The sequence below is a fragment of the Balaenoptera ricei genome, chromosome 7 (genome assembly GCF_028023285.1).
Source record: "Balaenoptera ricei isolate mBalRic1 chromosome 7, mBalRic1.hap2, whole genome shotgun sequence".
NCBI lineage: Eukaryota > Metazoa > Chordata > Mammalia > Artiodactyla > Balaenopteridae > Balaenoptera > Balaenoptera ricei.
The window spans coordinates 54,053,616-54,073,484 of NC_082645.1; the positions used below are offsets into that span (position 1 = coordinate 54,053,616).

Here is a 19,869-nt window from a genome sequence, read left to right on the forward strand (position 1 = left end):
ACAACTCTCCTCTCCCTGCCCCACTGTGAAGGTGGTCTCATGGTACCTACTGCCAGAGTATGAAGTGGGAGATGGGGCCAAAGCTTGTGCTTTCAGTTCTCCTTTCAACTTAACTAATACCCATCTCCCATGATTTTAATCCTGAGAGGTGTAGGTAGATCATAATATACATCTGAATGGTTGTTTCCTCTGCCTGTCCTTTCCTTCCCAATATCTCCTCTCCTGGAAGAGAAAGGCTTTCTGCTCCTTCCTCCTTTCTGAAAGAAAGTCGTTGATGCCAAATCATGGGTTTCCTCTTCCCTATGGTCTGTAATCAAACCCTGCCATCCCATTTGCTCAGCCTTGTTCTTAATACATTAATGAGAGCTAAATAAATTTGGAAAATATTTTGTTTCTCAACAAATTTTGACATTCAAGCCTATGGACTAGCTGAAAAATTACACCTTGGTTGTCAAAAGCTGAACTTTTTTTTTTTCTCTCTAGATTTCTATTGTAATCATCATAACTATCCTGGAGGCAAATGGATGCCTCTGAAACCATTTGTTTATTTTTTTCATTTGGCAAAAATTTATTGAGCATATATTACATGCTTGACACTGTTTCAGGTGCTTATGTGCTAGTGGCAGAGGCAGACAATAAATCAAAGAGATAAGGAAAGTATTAGAAAGTGATGAATACTAAGGAGAAGACATGCAAAGAAGGGCAACTGGAAGTGTTTGGGTAGGGAAGTTGTGCTGTTCCCCAGGGCAGGGGTAGGAGTGGGGTCGGCTAGGGTCGGGGTGGGGGGAATGCCTCACTAAGAATGTGACAGTTGAGACAAGTCTGAAGGAACTGAAGGATTCATCATACAATATCTGGGGGAAGACCATTTTAGGCAGAAAAAAATAGCAAGTTCAAAGGCTTAAGAGCAGGAAGTGTATCTGCTTGGAGCAAAAAAGGAGTTGGAGATGAGGTCAGAGAGGTAATGAGTAGTCAGGACATAGAGGACCTTGCAGATCGGAGTTGGACTTTGGATTTTACTCTGGGTGGGTCAGGAAGTCACGGGAGCCTTTTAAGTGAGGAATGACATGATGTGAAGCGAGTTGTAACAGTCTGTAGAAGAGTAGCGGCGCAAGTAGGGAGACCAGTGGAAGTGACTGCAGTAATACAGGTAAGGGATTACGGTGGCGTAAACCAAGCCTGTGGCTATGAGGAAGGGGCTAAATTTTTGGTATATTCTGAAATTTGGAAACATGTTTTGAACTGATTTGATAACAAACCAGATATGGAAAGTAAAGGAAAAGAAGCAAGGATGGCACCAAGATGATGGTACTGAAAACTTGAAAAAATGGAATTGACTGAACTGAAAAGTAAAATGAGTACATTTGGGGCGAGGGAATATCAGGAGCTTAATTTTGGACATGATAAGTTTGGAATGTCCATTAGGCATGCAAGTGGAGATGCTAAGTCAGCAATTAGATTTGTAGGTCTGGAGTCCAAGGGACAGGTCTGGGTTGGAAACATTCTTTACATTGTTACCATATTAGTCTTAATTTGTTACCTAAGAATAATAAAAACTTGCCTTGTTTGACAGGAAAGAAACAAAAACAGAGTAAATTTAAAGAAGTTAATGGAATGCCTGAAAACCAAACCAACATTTTTGGTTAATAATCATTTTAAAGAGCACCTAAAATCTGCCCCTCCCCCATGAGAGATGTTGAAGTAAAAAATTACAGATGGAAATTATTCAACAGTTCTTAAAAATTGAGAGTATTCAGATTACTTTTAAGTTTCAGTTATCCGGGTGACTTGTTCCTTCACCTCCTTCAAGTCATTGCTCAATTATTTCCCTTTTAAAAGAGGGCTACCCTGACCAATGTATTCAAGTTTCAGACTTATTTTTTTTCACCCTCTCCATTCCAAATCTCCTTAAACTGCTTTACTTTATTTTATTTTTTGTTTATCAATAGTATTTGTCACTTTCTCAAATACTATGTGATTTACTAATGTTTGTTCATTGTTGCAGTGAACTCAGCTTGTGCAAAGCTCTCCACCCTGCTGGCCTCACCTATAATTCCAGCTTTGGCCATGAGCAGTGGTTCCCTGAGGTCTCTGACCAGCTTCAAGCAGCTTATCTGAAACCTGAACATGCCTCACCATAGACTCACATCTTAAATTCCAGCCTTAGGGCTTCTTTGCAGACTGCCTTTGGAAACCTGCTGGGTACAAAATTAGCATAACCTGAAGGTGGGGGAGTTAATCCTGCAGGGCTACTCTGGGCCAATGGGAGGTGAGCATTTTCTTCCCTCAGGCAGATGTTCTTGGATGCTTTACACAAAGTATCCCAAGGGTTAGAACACACAGTCAACCAGAGTGGTGGCCAACTTCCTGCATCCATTAATTGATTCTTCCACCATTCTTTTATTCCACCCATCCCCTACCTCCCACTGCCCCGCCCCCTCCCATCTCTAAATCCTATCCACTGCGATCATACTCCTAAATTAACCACTTATGCCTAATTAACCATTGGTCACAGGCTTTGCTTTATGGAGAATTCAAGTGAAGAATTTTTTTTTTTTTTCCTATCTTCTACCACTTCAGCTGTCCAAAGGGAGTTGATATATCCCAAGCATCCAGAAGACTTCCTGGCATCTGACAAGTTCTCAACAAATATGTGTTGAAATGAACTGAATGTAATTTGGTTCTCTAATTTCTAAATCAGGTACGGAGTAGGAATTTGGAACTTCAATGCCAAAGCACAGCTATCAAAATGATACATAACCTCATAGGTCATTGAACTACACCATAGGGGAGTTCAAACAGGAATAGAATAGAGAGTAGGGTTAAAGAGTTTGCATTCAGGAGGCATATTGCTTGCGTTGTGTATCACTTTGCTGCATGTATAAACTTGGAAAGTTCTTGAACTTCTCTGTGCTGAAATTTCTTCATCTGTAAAAAGGGGATAATAGTAATCTCTAATTCAAAGAGATGTGAGGAGCAAATGAGTTAACATATATAGAACATACATGGCATATAGTAATATGTTTGAATATATAGAACATACATGTTTACCATTATTATTTTTGTTATTGTTATTATTATTAATTTCCACCACACATATTATGGAGACCCAGCACCAAATTAAAACAAGTGGACATTGCCAGATTTTAAAGATATCTAGCCAAAATCAACCATTTTCTTATATCTCACTTTTTTAGTTACAATTAATATTTACTCTAATAAACATTTAAACAATATAGAAATATATAAAGTTCCATGATATATTCCATTGCCACAGCCCAGCTGGTTTGATTTTATTTAAGCATCAGTTCATTTGTTTGCTAATAATATCAGCCCAATTTATAAATGAATTAACCAATTCATGATAGATACTAAAATTTCATCGTATACTACCTTATACTTGGGCCCCAATGCCAGATGCAGACAACATCAACTTATTTTGCTACTCTGAAGCTTATGGACACAACATCAAACTAATTTTCAGGATTCTGAAATTTCATCATTTGTGAAGTGGAGATTGCCATGCCTACCCCACCATGTTTGGGGGAGAATCAGATGTCACAGTGTTCATGAAGGGGCCTAGCACGGCCTCTGGCATGTAGTTGAAGATCAATAGCACTAACTGAAATCAGTGCTAATTGGAATAACACTAACTGGAATCTCATCCACATCCCCACTTCTCTGAGTTTGGTGCTGTAATTTTTCTTAAGAATTCAAACACAAATTTTAGCCCTACACATGTCTCATTAGTACTTGGCAATTGGAACACTTTCATGAAAATAAATGTTCTGGAGATGTGTGTTAGAGATTGAAACCTTTTCATTAGCCATAACAGCACCAGTTACAGAGTTATTTCAGCTGCATTCAGTTTGTAATTTAATTTAGTAGGTCATAATGAGAATTACTAAAAGCAACCAAACCCGCGTTCTTTGAATTCTTTTAACTTGGCATTATGTGCTGAGCAAATGGGCTTATTAAGCAAGCTGCTTGTAAGGCATGATACCTTGGTTCATATACTAACCTGTGTTTTACAAAGTTTAAACTTATAAGACATAAGTGCTGAGTGTGATTCTTAAGATAATAAAGATAAGGTAATGAACGGAACATTAGACTTTGTGTTAAAAAATTAATCTCGAACTGGATGACCTTGACTTAACCCTTCTTTACTTTGTAAGTCTATAAAATATTTGGTTATGGCAAGGTAGAAGGAGATTGTAGTAGAAGATATCTTCTCCTATTTCCTTCACTGGTATTTATGCCCAAAAACTCTACAAGGAAGGTCCTATATACATTCAAGACATTGTTCCTTTAGCAGTTGGGAACCTCAGAGTGAGATTCAAAGACTAGGAGAGTACTTCCATGAATCTGAAGGAGGAAAGAAGACTGCTTAGTTTTATTGCAGACGGCTGCCAACTTCAGGATGTGCCAAAGTCTTTTTCTATTATAAGGTGACTTATGAAAATCATATAATACCCAGTTTAGCACTTTTACTGCTTTTAGATTAAGTGCCATAAGCTCATGGGATCTGTAACCTCACAAAATCAAAAAGATGAGGAAAACATGATTTTTAATCAGTCAGTCCTGTAACGTGAATTTATTTACGACCACTTTGACTCCTGAAACTATTTAGTCCTAATCACACATTACAAGTGAGATGATTTAGGATAATAAAATTGTGCCTTTTTACATCAGTACTAATTAAGTGCCTGAGGCAGAGCAGGTACTAAATTAAATACTGTAGTAAATTCCCATGGAGTTTTATTTAGGGAGAAATGATTATTACTAAAGTAAACCAAAATACTGGAAGAAACACATATGAGGTCATTTAAAAAAAGGGTTTCTGAAGCTTAAAATGAAGTAATATTTTACTTGAAATAATACTGAATAATTAATGAAAAGGATTGAGTCTGTATAAAAGTTTGCACTAAAATCATTTTCAGAATAACTCTTCAAAAATAGGATTCTCGAATCTAATTATCCCTTTCTGCAAATTTAAGAATGTACTTAGACGATGTGAGGCTACATACAATGTTAAAATCTACATAACCAAAAATCCCAGAAATGGAGATGAAAGCACACTATAATTCTAAACTGTTTGGGATTATCATTTTTCAAAGGTATTTCCTGCCCAGTTTTAAATGTCTGGTGCTAAAAATGATAAGCAAACACTTCTGTCAATAGACCGCTTGTGTTCCTTACTCTGTTCTTCTCAAAGTGACAAAGTGCCTTGATTCCAGCAGTGATTCTCCAGTCTGCTTTCTCCTTGGGTTTCCATTGTGACCGTTAACTGCTGAAACCGAGCCCAGAACCGAGGATCACAGGATCTGAACGTTGCAAGTGATACCAAAGAGGTAAATTAACTCATCCCTCTGCCTTTAGGAAGGACTAACTGTGTCCAAATCTTTCCAGAGGAATAATTTTACATCCTAATGAGAGTGGAAAAACTAACGAGTGGGAATTCTTTAGCAACTCGTTTGCATACTTTTGGACTATTTCTATGCTAATGTAGTTGCAACAGCAAGGAAGCATTCTAAAGACACATGGGCGTTGCTCCCCTCACCGCCAGATTAGCGCATGACTAGGATTAGGCATCTAACTGTTACAAATTCATTAATTTGCCTGAGAAAATTCTTTTTGCAGATTAAACAACTGCATAGCATATAACCATTTTTACACATCTTATTTTACATGGGTAAACATTTCGACTCAGTATTTTTTCATCTCTCGCCTCCCTTTAACTTCCCTCGCCATTCTTTTGCTTTTTAAATTTGGTCCTCTTTCTCCCTGGCCTGCTATTTACCCTCCACCCTGGGTAATGACACCACTAAACTTGAAGTTTAGCTCATTACCTTGGCACCATCTTCTTCTGACCTTTTATATTCTATTGGATGCCAAATTCTGTAATTTTAATGCTTTAAAAATGACTCCTGAGTCAGTTTTTACCATTCTGTTACTACTACCTTACTTTAGGCTTCTATTATGTTTTGCTCGGATATAAATTAACTCCCCTATTCTTCTCCTTGCTTTGATTTCTCTCCAGCTCCCAAGTATATCTCATGCACTGCTGTCAGAGTGGTCAGCATAAAGCACAGCTTGGACTTAATCTTGCATTGGAACCTTCAATAGTTCCTCAATACCTTCCCAAGCGTCCAAACTCCTTGACTTGACTCTTACACCCCTCTTCCCATGTTATGATCCAGTTCCCACCTAACTTTCTAGCTTTACTATCTACTTTTTCTCTTTCACGTGGATGACAGTCTTCCTAAACTATACAAAATTTTCTAAACACACTCTAAATTTTCTTACGCATTTTTCCTAATTCCATGTTTTTGCAATCTTGCTTCTTATTCTTCCAATATTTACCTGTGGAAATCTGACACCTCCTTAAATTCCCAATCAACCAAGAAACTAACGAACCAACCAACAAAACAATTATAAAAGCAGCTCTATGTTACCCTGTGCTCCTACCACATCAGGACCATACTGAACATCCTAAATATGTAAACTCTAGTCCCCACTCAAATACCTGCTAGAAAGATATTATTATAACCAGTTCACAGGTGAAGAAACTGACATTCAGAAGTGTTAGTGACTTGTACCCTAGGCTGCACAATTATAAGTGGTATGTGGCATATTCCAGTAGTTACCAACCTAATACTCTTTCTTCCTTTTTTTTTCTTTAGCAGAACCCTGATTTTTTTTTGGGGGGGGGGAAGGGGAAGGGTTGGAACAGTGTAACCAGATTTTAAAAAACAAAAAACACAAAAAACCCATATATTCCAAACTCCTTTATAGCAAAAAGTGCTTTGTGACATAGTTCTAGCCAAGAAGATTTATGTGGCAATCTGCTGGGGATTTTGGCAATGTTGTGTTGTCACTTTCATGTCTCTTCCTTCCTCCTTATTCTTTAGAAGCACTGGCTGAGATGCCTGGTAAAGCAGGGACCATCTTGGGACTATCAGTTTGGAGTCTAACACTAAAATAGGTAGAGCAAAACAATGAAAAGAGCCTGAGGCATTGATGGTACTGGGTTGGAGCTGCTGCACTGTCACCTGTCCAGAAATGCTTGTTGGGTAAAAAGACTAAAGCCTAACTTGCTTAATTTATACATTGGGTTTTCTGTTGCTTAACTGGTGCATGATGGAAATGGGCTTCGTACCTAGATCTGTGTCACCTGGATTCTCCTTTAGAGAATCATCACTGCTTTCTTCATGGATCCACTTAAACCTTACCTGAATCCTCATCTCTGAAATAAAATTTTCTTTCTTATGTACTCTCATGAAATTCTGGGCTACCTTTTTTTTTTTTTATAGTAAGAACATTTCTTTCCTTTTTTTTTTTAATTAATTAATTTCTTTTATTTATGGCTGTGTTGAGTCTTCGTTTCTGTGCGAGGGCTTTCTCTAGTTGCGGCAAGCGGGGGCCACTCATCATCGCGGTGCGCGGGCCTCTCACTATCGCGGCCTCTCCTGTTGCGGAGCACAGGCTCCAGACGTGCAGGCTCAGTAATTGTGGCTCACGGGCCCAGCCGCTCCGCGGCATGTGGGATCTTCCCAGACCAGGGCTCGAAGCCGTGTCCCCTGCATTGGCAGGCAGATTCTCAACCACTGCGCCACCAGGGAAGCCCTGGGCTACTTTTAAGGGCCCTATGATTTCCTCTTTTTATTTGGAATTTTTATTGTAGATTGTAAATTTCTCAAGAATACAGTCTATTACTTCCTTTCTTCCCTATACATAGAAAACACTGAATGAATGTTTACTGTGTTTGATTAAAATCCATAAAATTTACTGTATAGTTTTCTATTATCTGAGTCTTTTATGAATTTGTTTTAATCTTCTTTGTTAGGAACATACATGTAACCCAAACCACACTGATCTGAGCTCCCAATGAGTCTGCGAGAAATGAGCTCCCTCAGGTCTTCCTGCAAGTTTCTCAGTTTATTGCCTTAGGGGTGCTTAGAAACAAGGTCCTCTGGTTGGTTCATCGGCTAGCTCTCTTCATTTTTCCCTGAGTGGCCACTTCTGATGCTGCTGAGACCGCCACTCTGCCCATTCCAGACTTGGGGGAGGAAATGCTGTTCTCACTACCCCTTTACTCCATAGATCTTTTCCTAATTACTCATTGTACAACTGGAACCAGACTTTGACTCAAAGAAAACAACAAAAGAATGGGGAATGAGGCAGTGGAACCACGTAGATTACATTCTGAATCTTGTACATCATAACTGGTTTCCGATAGCTGATGAATTTTATAATAATAATACTGTAACTGTTACTACTGTAACAGCATTATTGTCAATTTTGTCATTTGCTAGTGACACTGGGACATTGTCACTAATTTTCACAAATAACAAATGAAATTTTAAAATGTGGTAATAGAGTCTTGATTTCAAGGGGTTTAAAGAACTAGGAAGTGAGTGTAGATACATTTTTAAGGTATTTTTGTGGAGAAAGGAAAGGAGTAAATATCAGGACTGGAGCTGGAACTTAAGGGAGTGTTAGGAACCAGGTTTTTGCTAAATAAAGAAACATGAAGAAGAAGGAAGAGGCGGATGGAAAGGAAAAGAAGTGAAATAAAAGGGAGAAATGGAGAGATTTAATTAAAGACCTGTGAGTAATATCCTGGTATTCTCCTATGCAGTGTACAAACAGTGCTCTGTGCTCTTAATAGGAAGAGGAAGTTCAAGAGATACGTCTTTGAAGAGGAATTATTTAGGAATTAATGTGGAAAGAACTTAATGTCAAGTATCTTTTCAGGCACAAGAGCAATATAATTAAACTAGGTTCTTTTATACACAGTCAGTACTCTGTACCATATATACTAGCCTTCTGTTGGTCAGTTTATAATTTTGTAATACTTTCTGATGTTTTACTATCGACTTCAAAGTGAGGTAGGCTTTGATAACACATTCTGATTTTAAACTACTATAGTAGAAAGTTGTAAAATCTACTATTATTTTAAATCTTTTTAAAAATAGGACACTCCAAATGTGTTCCACGGGACTGAGGCTGATGCAAAGAGACATTGCAGCGCTCTTTGGCCTTTGGGATTCAGTCGTTAAGAGAGAGCTGCCAACTCCGCCTTACCAACAGGGGATTGAGTTTGTTCACTCTTCTCTGGCTCCAGCACAGAAGGCGGGCTGTCTGCAGCCTTTGTAAAACTTAAGGTAGTTCTTCCCTTGGAAGACAAGACAGACCCTCATTTGCTCATTGATCCCTTCCTGGAATCTTGTGACAGAATAGACACTAACTAACAGGAAAGGCATGTAATGAAGAGAAATTAAAGAATGCATCCTAATGATGAGTTTTATAGATTAATTAATAATGATTTTTGGTTGGCATATAGACTTTCTGGGTTGGCTACATGATAGATGTTTTAGACTCTTTACATTCTTTCAAATTCTAGAATATTTTATACTTTTTGAGGTAAGTTCTTTCAGATTGAGAGATTCTTGGATAGTTAATTTATATTTTTTGAGGTCTTGGGATGTATCAATTGCCATGAAGAATATAATTGATTTGTAAGATTTAATTGAGCTGGTATTCTTATATGTAATGTACAAACAGTGCTCTGTGCTCATGGATAAAAAGAGAAAGCTCAAGATATGCCTTTGAAGAGAAATTATTTAGGAATTAAGATGGAATATGAGGTTGGATATCTCAGTGTATTTCAAAGGAATATATCCGTTCTGCCCCTGGAAGGCAGGATCTCTCTCTCCCTCTGTGTTTTCTTGTTCCAGGCAGGCAAAGCCTGCTTGTTCCTCCTTAGTAACTGTCATTGCCTCCTGCTGGTCTTTCATTTAGCAGGAGAGGGGGTCAGATGAGACTTGATTAATAAATTGTCATTCCTCTCCTTCCCACCTCTCTCAAGCTCTGCTATCATAGAATCGATGTTAAATTGGTAAATACACTATCTTAAATAGCTCAGATCTAGCAAACTGAAATTTAATTGGTTAAATATAAATGCAGCTTTCTCCTGTCCCCTATCCCACATCCTACTGTGAAGTACATAAGTGCAGTAGAGGAGAGGTAAGTCAGAAAGAGAAAAACAAATACAGTATGCTAACACATATATATGGAATCTAAGGGGAAAAAAAAAAAAAAAAAAAGGTCATGAAGAACCTAGTGGCAAGATGGGAATAAAGACACAGACCTACTAGAGAATGGACTTGAGGATATGGGGAGGGGGAGGGGTGAGATGTGACAGGGTGAGAGAGTGTCATGGACATATATACACTACCAAATGTAAAACAGATAGCTTGTGGGAAGCAGCCGCATAGCACAGGGAGATCAGCTCGGTGCTTTGTGACCACCTAGAGGGGTGGGATAGGGAGGGTGGGAGGGAGGGAGACGCAAGAGGGAAGAGATATGGGAACATATGTATATGTATAACTGATTCACTTTGTTATAAAGCAGAAACTAACACACCATTGTGAAGCAATTATACTTCAATAAAGATGTTTAAAAAAAAATAGTAACTAATAAGAAAAGGTTTTAGTTTTACACTTCTGTTTTTTTCTAAAATAAGCAGCTATTATCTTTCTAACAAAAGTTTAAGCGTCATTTAAAATTATTGTGAAAGCTCATGGTAGATAAAGTATCCCCTCCCAAATTTCCTGCCTCCAAATGTTTATATAGTTCTGTGCATAATGGACTCTGATCTTTGCCAATGTATCAACTCCATGAATATATCAACTCCATGAATATATCAACTCCATGAATGTTCTATCATTCAGTATCTAGCCAGGAAAACAGAAACTACCCTCAGTCTTTCAAATAGAGGGAATTAATACAGGGAATTGGTTACCCAGGTGATGTAAAACAGAGACGCTAGACAAGGGTTGGTGAAGGCAACCCAGAGAAACTCTGATCACCCTCAGACTGGAAGCAACAGATGAATGTGTGGTTACCAGACAGCAGAAGCTGGACTCAGGTCACAGCCAGCACATGATGAGAGCTGGACCAGTGATCATTGGGCAGAGGGTGAGGGTGCTAATGGCAAGAGCTGGAACCGTGGAAGAGACATGACACTGTCAGAGATTTTTTAGGATGCAACCAGAGAAGGGATGAAATACCCTAAGTTTTCCCTGTAACGAAGACCCTGTTAGGATAACAAAATCTTGCTTGTGTCTTTTAAAGACTCCTGTGTTTTGGCCCTGAGGGCAGGAATCAGCTGTGAGCTAGACTGAATTCTATTCAATAGAGATATTTGTAGTGCTGCAAAACCAGAGTCAGTGAGTAGGAGGACTAGCTCGTCATAGATTAGATAATATTTACCAGTGGGGTAAAGCAAGGTTGTCTTTTTGTCCTTCTCTTTATATTATAATTACTGAAAGACTGATTTATGCCCTCCCATTTGTCATTCTGTAATACAGAAAGTAGAAAGTTAATAATAATAGCTGTATTTGTATTATGTGCAAAATTGTTCTAAGAGCTTTATAGGTATTAATGCTTTTAATTCTCAAGATAACCTCATAGGCAAAAGTACTACTATTAGCCCATTTTATGTAAGAGGAAGTTGAAGAATAGACAGGTTAGCTAATAGGCACACTGTTACATAGAGGTGACAGTTGTATTTTGGGGTACTAGAAGTGGCCTTTGTGGTAAGTTCTGCTGTGTGATTATTGCCACAAAGAAGGTCCTCAGATAAACTCTTCTAAACTGGAGCACTGTCTCCTTATAGACATCGCCCATATGCCAGTGCCTTAAACCAAGCCACCGTCTTCTCTTCCCTATCCACTACTGTGGACTCTGGACTCATCTCCTCACTTCCGTACTTGTCCGCTTCAGTTTATTCTGCAGAGCAGCCAGCATAACCTTTTAAAAACACATCTCCTGGGGCTTCCCTGGTGGCGCAGTGGTTGAGAATCCACCTGCCAACGCAGGGGACACGGGTTCAATCTCTGGTCTGGGAAGATCCCACATGCCGCAGAGCAACTAAGCCTGTGAGCCACAACTACTGAGACCGCGAGCCACAACTACTGAGCCTGTGTGCTGCAACTACTGAAGCCTGTGCGCCTAGAGCCCGTCCTTTGCAACAAGAGAAGCCACCGCAGTGAGAAGCCTGCGCACCACAACGAAGAGTAGACCCCCCCCTCGCCGCAACTCTGAGTCTGCCACGCGCAGCAACAAAGACCCAACACAGCCAAAACTAAATAAATAAAATAAATAAATTTAATAAAAGAAATGCCTTAAAAAAAACAAAAAAATACATCTCCTCTTCTCAAAGCCCTCCAGTGGTTTTCCATTGTTAGTAAAGTCCTACATTACTTAAAAATATTATACCATGGGTTTTTAGTGGACAGGCATAGTTTGGAGTTCTGCTGCTTTCCTGGTGTGATTGGGCAGCCATTTATTTACCAACTTGTCTCCTCTTGAAGGGACGTTGTCTTTACCTCTTATACTCAGAGGCCATGGGCAAGCTCAGAAAAATCATACTGAAATCATCGTCACCTCCTGCCTATGAGAAGAGCATTGATCCATAGGGAGCAGAGAGCTCCAGAAAGTCTGGAGATTTGTATGTTAGACTGAACTCACCCCCTGGAACCCCCTTGGGGGCTTGTGAGTCTGCTGGAGCTCCTGGCAAAGTGACAGACATTTTGTAATGTCTGTCAGTGGTGCTATTTGTTTTGGCCTTTTCTGGATAAATTTGGTGGGCAGCCAGGGCAACAAAGGGCACTCCTCAGACTAGAGTTGGAAGAGGAAACTGAGGTGAATCTCTAAGTAGTAGAGAGGGGTGTAGGGCAAAGAAAACTGGCCAAGGACAAGTATGAGCTCAATTCACTATTTGCTTATCTACTTGCTTATATTGAATAAACAGCGAAAGCTAAAAGAGTGCTACAGAGGGCCTTAACATGCTGGAGAAGTGCTTGGTCCCCAGGGTACTCTACATTTCATCCCGGTGGCAATGAACCATGCCAGGATTCCAACCTAAGTGCTGCCCTTCACTAGCAAAATATCTTAGGTGTGTCATATGTGTGATTAACAAATAAGGGACAGTGTGAAAAGCTTGGCGCTGTCTTTGGCATTCACAGTTCTGAGAACTAAAGAAGAAGATTAATTGATATGTAAATATATGGAATATTTACTAGCTGATAAATAAAGGGCATGACAAAATATCTTAGAAAAAAATTGATGCTCTTATACACTAGTTGTAGCTGATCAAAATTACTAGAATAACTATAGAAAAGTTTTTTTTTAGAAAAGTTTTTGGTTTTGTTTCTAATTGCTTCACAAAGTTGGAGAGGGTGGGCTCTGCATGATGACTACAACTAGAATAATGTTTTACTAGTTGTTATATTTTAATCTAAATAAGTTGCCATGATTCTTCCCAAGACTTCACTGCTTACGAATTATATTGAGCCCAACGGGTTCTGTAAAAGAACTTTGAAACCTCTTTCATTGCTTCAGACTTTATTCAGCCAAAATAATTACTGAGGACGTTTCAGCCTGCCTTTTTTTCAGTTCAGAGGTCGTTCACACTGACTTTTCTTGCTTTGAGTTCATGCAAGACATCATTAATACATTACATGTGCTCTTAAAATATTAACTCTTCAGATACTTCATTAATGTACATGTGTATATAGCTATTTATATATTTTTATCTGAATCGATGAAAATACCTCTTAGGTGAAGAAAACACTTATTTTACTGCACGTTGAATTGCAAGACATCACGATCTAGTACTTCATAAATATTTTTCCTTCTTAAGTCATTGCCTGGAAAATAAGTTTGTCTCACTTTTTCCATAAAGCTAAAGCTGTAGAGATCAAATTTTGTAGATGACACAAAAGAGTTTCCTCCATGAATAACCACAAGCTCATGCTATTGGAAAGGTCTTCAAGAAATGACACAGTTCAGCCTGAATCCAGATGGGTCTACTACACACTGACAGTTATTCTGTTGTTCAGACCCCCTGAGACAGACTATCCAGAGCCTCTTGCTATGGTGGCCTAGCTGTCTCATGTTAATCATCTTTTTCTTTTTTTTTTTTTGGTTGTTTGTTCTACAAAGCTTTATCTGATGTCTAATTTCTGTTACTAAGAATTATGCCCATTCTTGCTATGGTTTTGATCTTGGCAGACAGAACAGCTGGAAAAAAGAAATGCTATGACAGTGATTATTGAGTGAAAATTGAGTGGGAGCTAAAGTTTGGTGATATTTTACTATTTTAGATGCTTTAATGCCTTTTGAGTGTTGATATAGAGATGTCACATTTAATTTATTTGAAACAAATTTAAGGGAAAAATCATTCTGGAAACTCTCCTATAAATGACTAAAATTCTTATATCAAACTAAGTCATTTTTTATCTAGTGTTGATATGAGAACACTCTTTTCTCAGTAGAAGTGCTCTATTTCTTAAATTAGCTCCATAAATCTCTACATTCTTTCCAACTGATTAAGACAAGTTCACATTTGAAATATGAGGAGTCTGAAATGGAAGTTGAAGGTACTCAACAGTATATAAAGCACTTTCTAGACTAAAAGCTTTCCTTAGAACTGTGATATTAAAAGCAGTGACTAAATATATAAAATGATGACCAGATTACCAATAAGTGTACATCTCAAACACAAATCATTACTTTGCATTTAGGGAAGACAAATATTAAATTCTTGCATCTTGCTTAATGTTCAACCTGCTTATGTAAGTAGATGTTCTTTTTTTGATTAAGGGTTTTTACATGTGAATATGAATTCTGAATCTCTACATGTTATATAAGCACGAAAAACCCTGCCTCATATCATAGTGATACTCGTGAAATATCTTGCTTAATCAGTTAATGAACACAAAGCTAAATAAAATCTATTTTTCTACCATAAAATATCATTTATTTAGCAAATATGAATTGTGCTCTAATATTAAGCAATCTTCTAGGTGGAGGAAGCATAGCTTGTGATTCTCAATACAAACAACCATGATCTAGAACTTTTTCTTCATGGGTTAACGTGTAGCAGATGTCTTTAAAAATCTATAAAAATTATGTGAGCTTACATATTTTAGGAAGTTTTGCTTTTTAAACATTTCTATTTTCTTTGATTTTATTGTCCATTTGTATTTAACATTTATCATTATGAAAATAAAATATTCCCATGATAATTATCTCAAAAATATAGACAAGCAGAAAAAAAGAAAAACATCCTAACATAAATATAATATGTTGATGTATTTCCTTCCAGATTTTTTACACACAGTTTAAAAAATGTTTATATTGTATTATATTCATAAGTGAGAAAAATTGGAAAAAATAAAATTAAGGTGAATTTATCCACCATAAAAATGTGTGTTCATTGATATGATTTTCAGGCATTTAAAAATGTATTTGTAACATAAAAAAGTAAAGATATGATATTAAGTGAAAAAATTCAAATTATGAACTTTTATATGTATGGTTACATGGTTTAAATATTACATAATAAACTTAGAAATGTGTTAGGGTTTGACTTATAAACCAGATCAATTGTTTGAAATGGTTTCTGGAGCTGATCACATTTCTGAACCATGTGTTATAAAGGAAAATAATCCAAAATATTTGGGAGCAAAGATATAGGGCAAGAGATTGTATTCAGGTTACTATACGGATAAACTAAATCCATCCCTTTTCTGTTTAACTTTTACTAAAAAAAAACCCACATAGGTAAACTTTGATTCTTAAGAATATGGAAATTGAACACTAGATTTTTAAAAAGCCAATACCCAAGAAATTAATACAATAGAAAAAATGAGCAGGGGCTAATTGTTTTTTTCTTTTCTTTTTTTTTTGGTTGTGCCACACGGCTTGCAGGATCTTACTTCCCCCACCAGGGATTGAACCCATGCCCTCGGCAATGAAAGTGTGGCGTCCTAACCACTGGACTGCCTGGGAATTCCCTAGCAGGGGATAATTTATTCCCTAGATTTTTGGGGGGGGAGACTAGAAAGGAGGTACAAACTTTTTCCTCTCAAATTTTGGTAATCCCGGGATGACCAGTTTTACAGAATTTGGGGGATTGTTTGTAATTAAATGTTGGCATGTTTATGGCATGGACTCAGTTTGAATTCTCTAGAAGCTGACCTTGAGATGAGGATTCATGTATTAATATTTGACATTTATTAAGGAAGTGCTCCCGGGACAAGCAGGTAAGGAAGTGGAGGAAGCAGGACTGAAAAGGGGGAACAAGACAAGCAAGAGAGAAATTGCCCGTGATTTCTGAGTCTCAGATTCCACAGGGTATTCTGGATCATAAATTACATCTTAGATTTGTCCCACTCTGAGGCAAAAAATGGTCTGTCAAACTCCCACACAAGTCAGTACTTGGCTATAGGTTTTCTCAGGAATGCAGTGCCTTTCAGGAACTTCTGCTTCTCTGTACAAAGAACAAGGGCAGAAGGGGCTCCAACAGCTCAAGGTCAGTTCTTGGAGAGAGGATCCAAGGGAATCTGAACGATCCCTAGGGATGTGTGCTACATGTGGCGACAGCCATAAGTCTGCATTTAAGTTGGGAAATGTGATTCTCCATGTTTTGCTGGGCCAGAGCATTCAACTGTGAGGTAGAGTTTACAAGTCCAGGGATGCATTTAGAGCCTGGGCATTTTCATAGAAACTGCCATTAGAATTTGGCGTGGAGGGTGGTGGTGGGGAAGCCTTAGGTGTATGTGATCAGGAGTGAATAATACAAGTTCTTTAAAAATTGGAAGCATAGGAAAGAGAGAGGGAAAAAAAAGTAAAACAAGAGGAAACTCAGAACATATTGATTATGGGAGAATGCTTAGCTCAGGGAAACTGTCGTTGCCCAGACTCCAGAGGAAGGTTGGGCAGAAAATTCTCAGCTCACATTTGGAGCTACCAGAACAGTTTTCATGTGAGTGCAGAAAGCTTGACTTGGGCCCCAGACTGGAAAGGGGCCTGGTTCTCTAAGGGTCTAGGAAATCAGTAGAAGTAAAACTCAGAGGAGGCCTGGGATGATGGTAAGTCTAGCAAGAAAGGACAGTGACCCTGGGTCAAGGCCAAAGGAGGGGCCAGCTGTATCTAAGGGGAATAAAAGTGAAGCATCCAACAACAGATTGTTTAAAGCTTTAAACCCGTGCCAAGTTTATTGAGGAATGTGAGACTGTGTACTTGCAAATTACCTCAACACTATATCATTTGTATTCTGAAATTTTCTCATACTGTAATAGAGACTCAGAGCCTTCTCAAATGTTTTCGTTTATGATTCTGTGATCCTAAATGAGTTGTGTAAGTTATGCATCCTGAGGGTGCTGTGTTCCTGTGGACATTACCAGGGTTGAGTATTACTGGGAAGAAAAGTGAAAAAAGAAAAAGACGGTGATCTTCCGTGTGTGGTCTTGGGGGGAGTATCCTGCCTTGTGATTACCCAGAAATTTGTCCAAAGCAAGTGTCTGAGGGCACCCATTGAGGAGAGACTTTTTATTCGTGCCTTAATTTGAGTGTCCCATCTGGAAACTGTATGTCTTTTAGTCACATTTGCATACTGGCAAACTATATTTATGGAAAAAAATTCACAGCAGATAATAATTATAAGTCTTCTACATGATTAGAGGATAAGCTTGCTTTGTCTGTATTCTAGCCAACTACATTTGTCACATTAAAAAAATAATAGAAAGCTAAGAAAAAAATACTTGATAATATTCTCACTTCCATTTTATTTTTGCAAACAGGAAAATAAAGTATTACTAATAAATATTATTTGAGTTCCAGGAGCTAACTCTATCATCTTATACTAACTATTCTTTAAGTTGGGTACAGATAAAATTTCTTTCACAAAGACCAAAAGATTATGAGCTCATACATCTTTTTCTTAATACTCAAAAAAACTAGTTCCCAAAGAGGTACAAACTATTATGTACAAAGTAAGCTACAAGGGTATATTGTACAAAACAGGGAATATAGCCAATATTTTATAATAATAAAGGAGTTATTTTAAACCACTGCTATTGTTATCCTGATTGATGCTCATATCATCCTGTCTTTGACCAGTGGAAGCAAACCTCTGCAAGCTGACTTCCTTGTTTTTTTGATAGTTCTGCTTCTTTGTTTTTGGTCATCCATTTTTATTTTGTACATTTTCTGTTCCACTTCTGCATTGAGCCATTTCTTCAAAGAGCCTTGGTTCCTTTTATTGGGAATGTACTTGGAGAACACAGTTTTGGTATTGCTGTGCTCAATATGTTATGCACTGGTCATTTCTTTCTAGCCCTTTGCAGTGGTCAGAGCTAGAAAATAAGTCAATTCTTTTAAGATAAAATACTTTTTGAATTCACACAGATATTTTCAATTCAATTTTAGGACTGCAGGAATTTTACAGAATTTTATTGATGTTATATCTGCAGCCTATGTCCAAAATCCTGATTTTTAAGGGCATCGTTATAATTTCTCATTTGCATCAAGCCACAATATCCACGCAATAGCCTTGGAATAACAATGCCTACACTACCACAAATACCATCAATAAAATATAAAATAGTGTGGGGTTTTATTAATGTTCTTTTTGTTTTCAAAGCATATCACTGTGGGGATGTACAGTCAAATTATTTTGTTTTAAGAATGGTTGAGGGACTTCCCTGGTGGCGCAGTGGTTAAGAGTCCGCCTGCCAATGCAGGGCACACGGGTTCGAGCCCTGGTCAGGGAAGAACCCCACATGCCACGGAGCAACTAAGCCCATGTGCCACAACTACTGAAGCCCGTGCGCCTAGAGCCCATGCTCCGCAGCAAGAGAAGCCGCTGCAATGAGAAGCCCACGCACTGCAGCAAAGAGTAGCCCCCCGCTCGCCACAACTAGAGAAAGCCCGTGTGCAGCAACAAAGACCCAACGCAGCCAAAAATTAAATAAATATATTAAAAAAAAAAAAAAAAGAATGGTTGATTAAATCAATGACTGTTGGTGATTAACTCTACTCCAGTCCCTCTCCCCTTCCCACAGGTTGAAGGTGGCAATAAAAGTTCAACCTTTTGAACCTTTGGTCTTTCTGGTGACCAACACCCAACCTGAAGCTATCTAGGGGCCCCTAGCCCCCAGTCCTCTCATTAGCATACAAAAAGACACTCATCTTTCTAAAGATTCCAAGGGTCTTAAAAACTGTGGTGTCAGGAATCTGAGTCAAAGACCAACTATTAGGACAAAAGATGCTCCTAGCACCCTATCACTTAGGAAATTACAAGGGTTTTAGGAGCTCTGTGTCAGAAACTGGAGGCTGAGACCAAATATATATTTCTTATTATATCACAATAGCATGTCCCAACTTTGGAGAAAATATAACAGAGAAAAATGGCTGGATGGTAGTAAACCAAAATATTAACAGTGTGGTGATTTTAATTTTCCCTTCGTGCTATGTTATTCCATTTTAATTTACAATGTGCACTTTATAATTTTATAATAAAAATAAAAGACATGAGTGAACTAATTAATTCAAAACTAGAATACTGGTGTAAAGTATTATCTACAGATCTTCCTCAACTTATGATGGGGTTAAACCCTTCCTTAACTTATGATGGGGTTAAACCCATCTTCTGATAAACCCATCAGAAGTTGAAAATAGTATAATTTGAAATGCATTTAATACACCACTGAACATCATAGCTGAGTCTAGCCTGCCTTCAGCATGCTCAGAATATTAACATTAGCCTCCAGTTGGGCAAAATCATCTAACACAAAGCCTATTTTATAATAAAGTGTTGAATATCTCATGTAATTTACTGAATACAGCACTGAAAGTGAAAAACAGAATGCTTGTATGGGTGCAGAATGCTTTTAAGTGTATCATTGTTTACCCTCCTGGTCTCATGGCTGACTTGGAGCTGCTGCCACTCCCAGCATCACCAGAGAGGATCGTACCACATATGTCTAGCCTGAGAAAAGATCACAGTTCACA

At 38.1% G+C, this 19,869-nt stretch overlaps 1 long non-coding RNA gene across 2 annotated transcripts in view; it reads left to right on the forward strand.

The window, feature by feature from the left end:
* The window catches only part of LOC132368979 (uncharacterized), a 113,891-nt gene that overhangs the window by 25,549 nt on the left and 68,473 nt on the right, over positions 1-19,869 (forward strand). For both annotated transcript variants that reach the window (XR_009504201.1, XR_009504200.1), the window contains exon 2: positions 5,241-5,351. This is a non-coding gene — a long non-coding RNA (uncharacterized LOC132368979). The remainder of the gene's footprint in view (positions 1-5,240; positions 5,352-19,869) is intronic.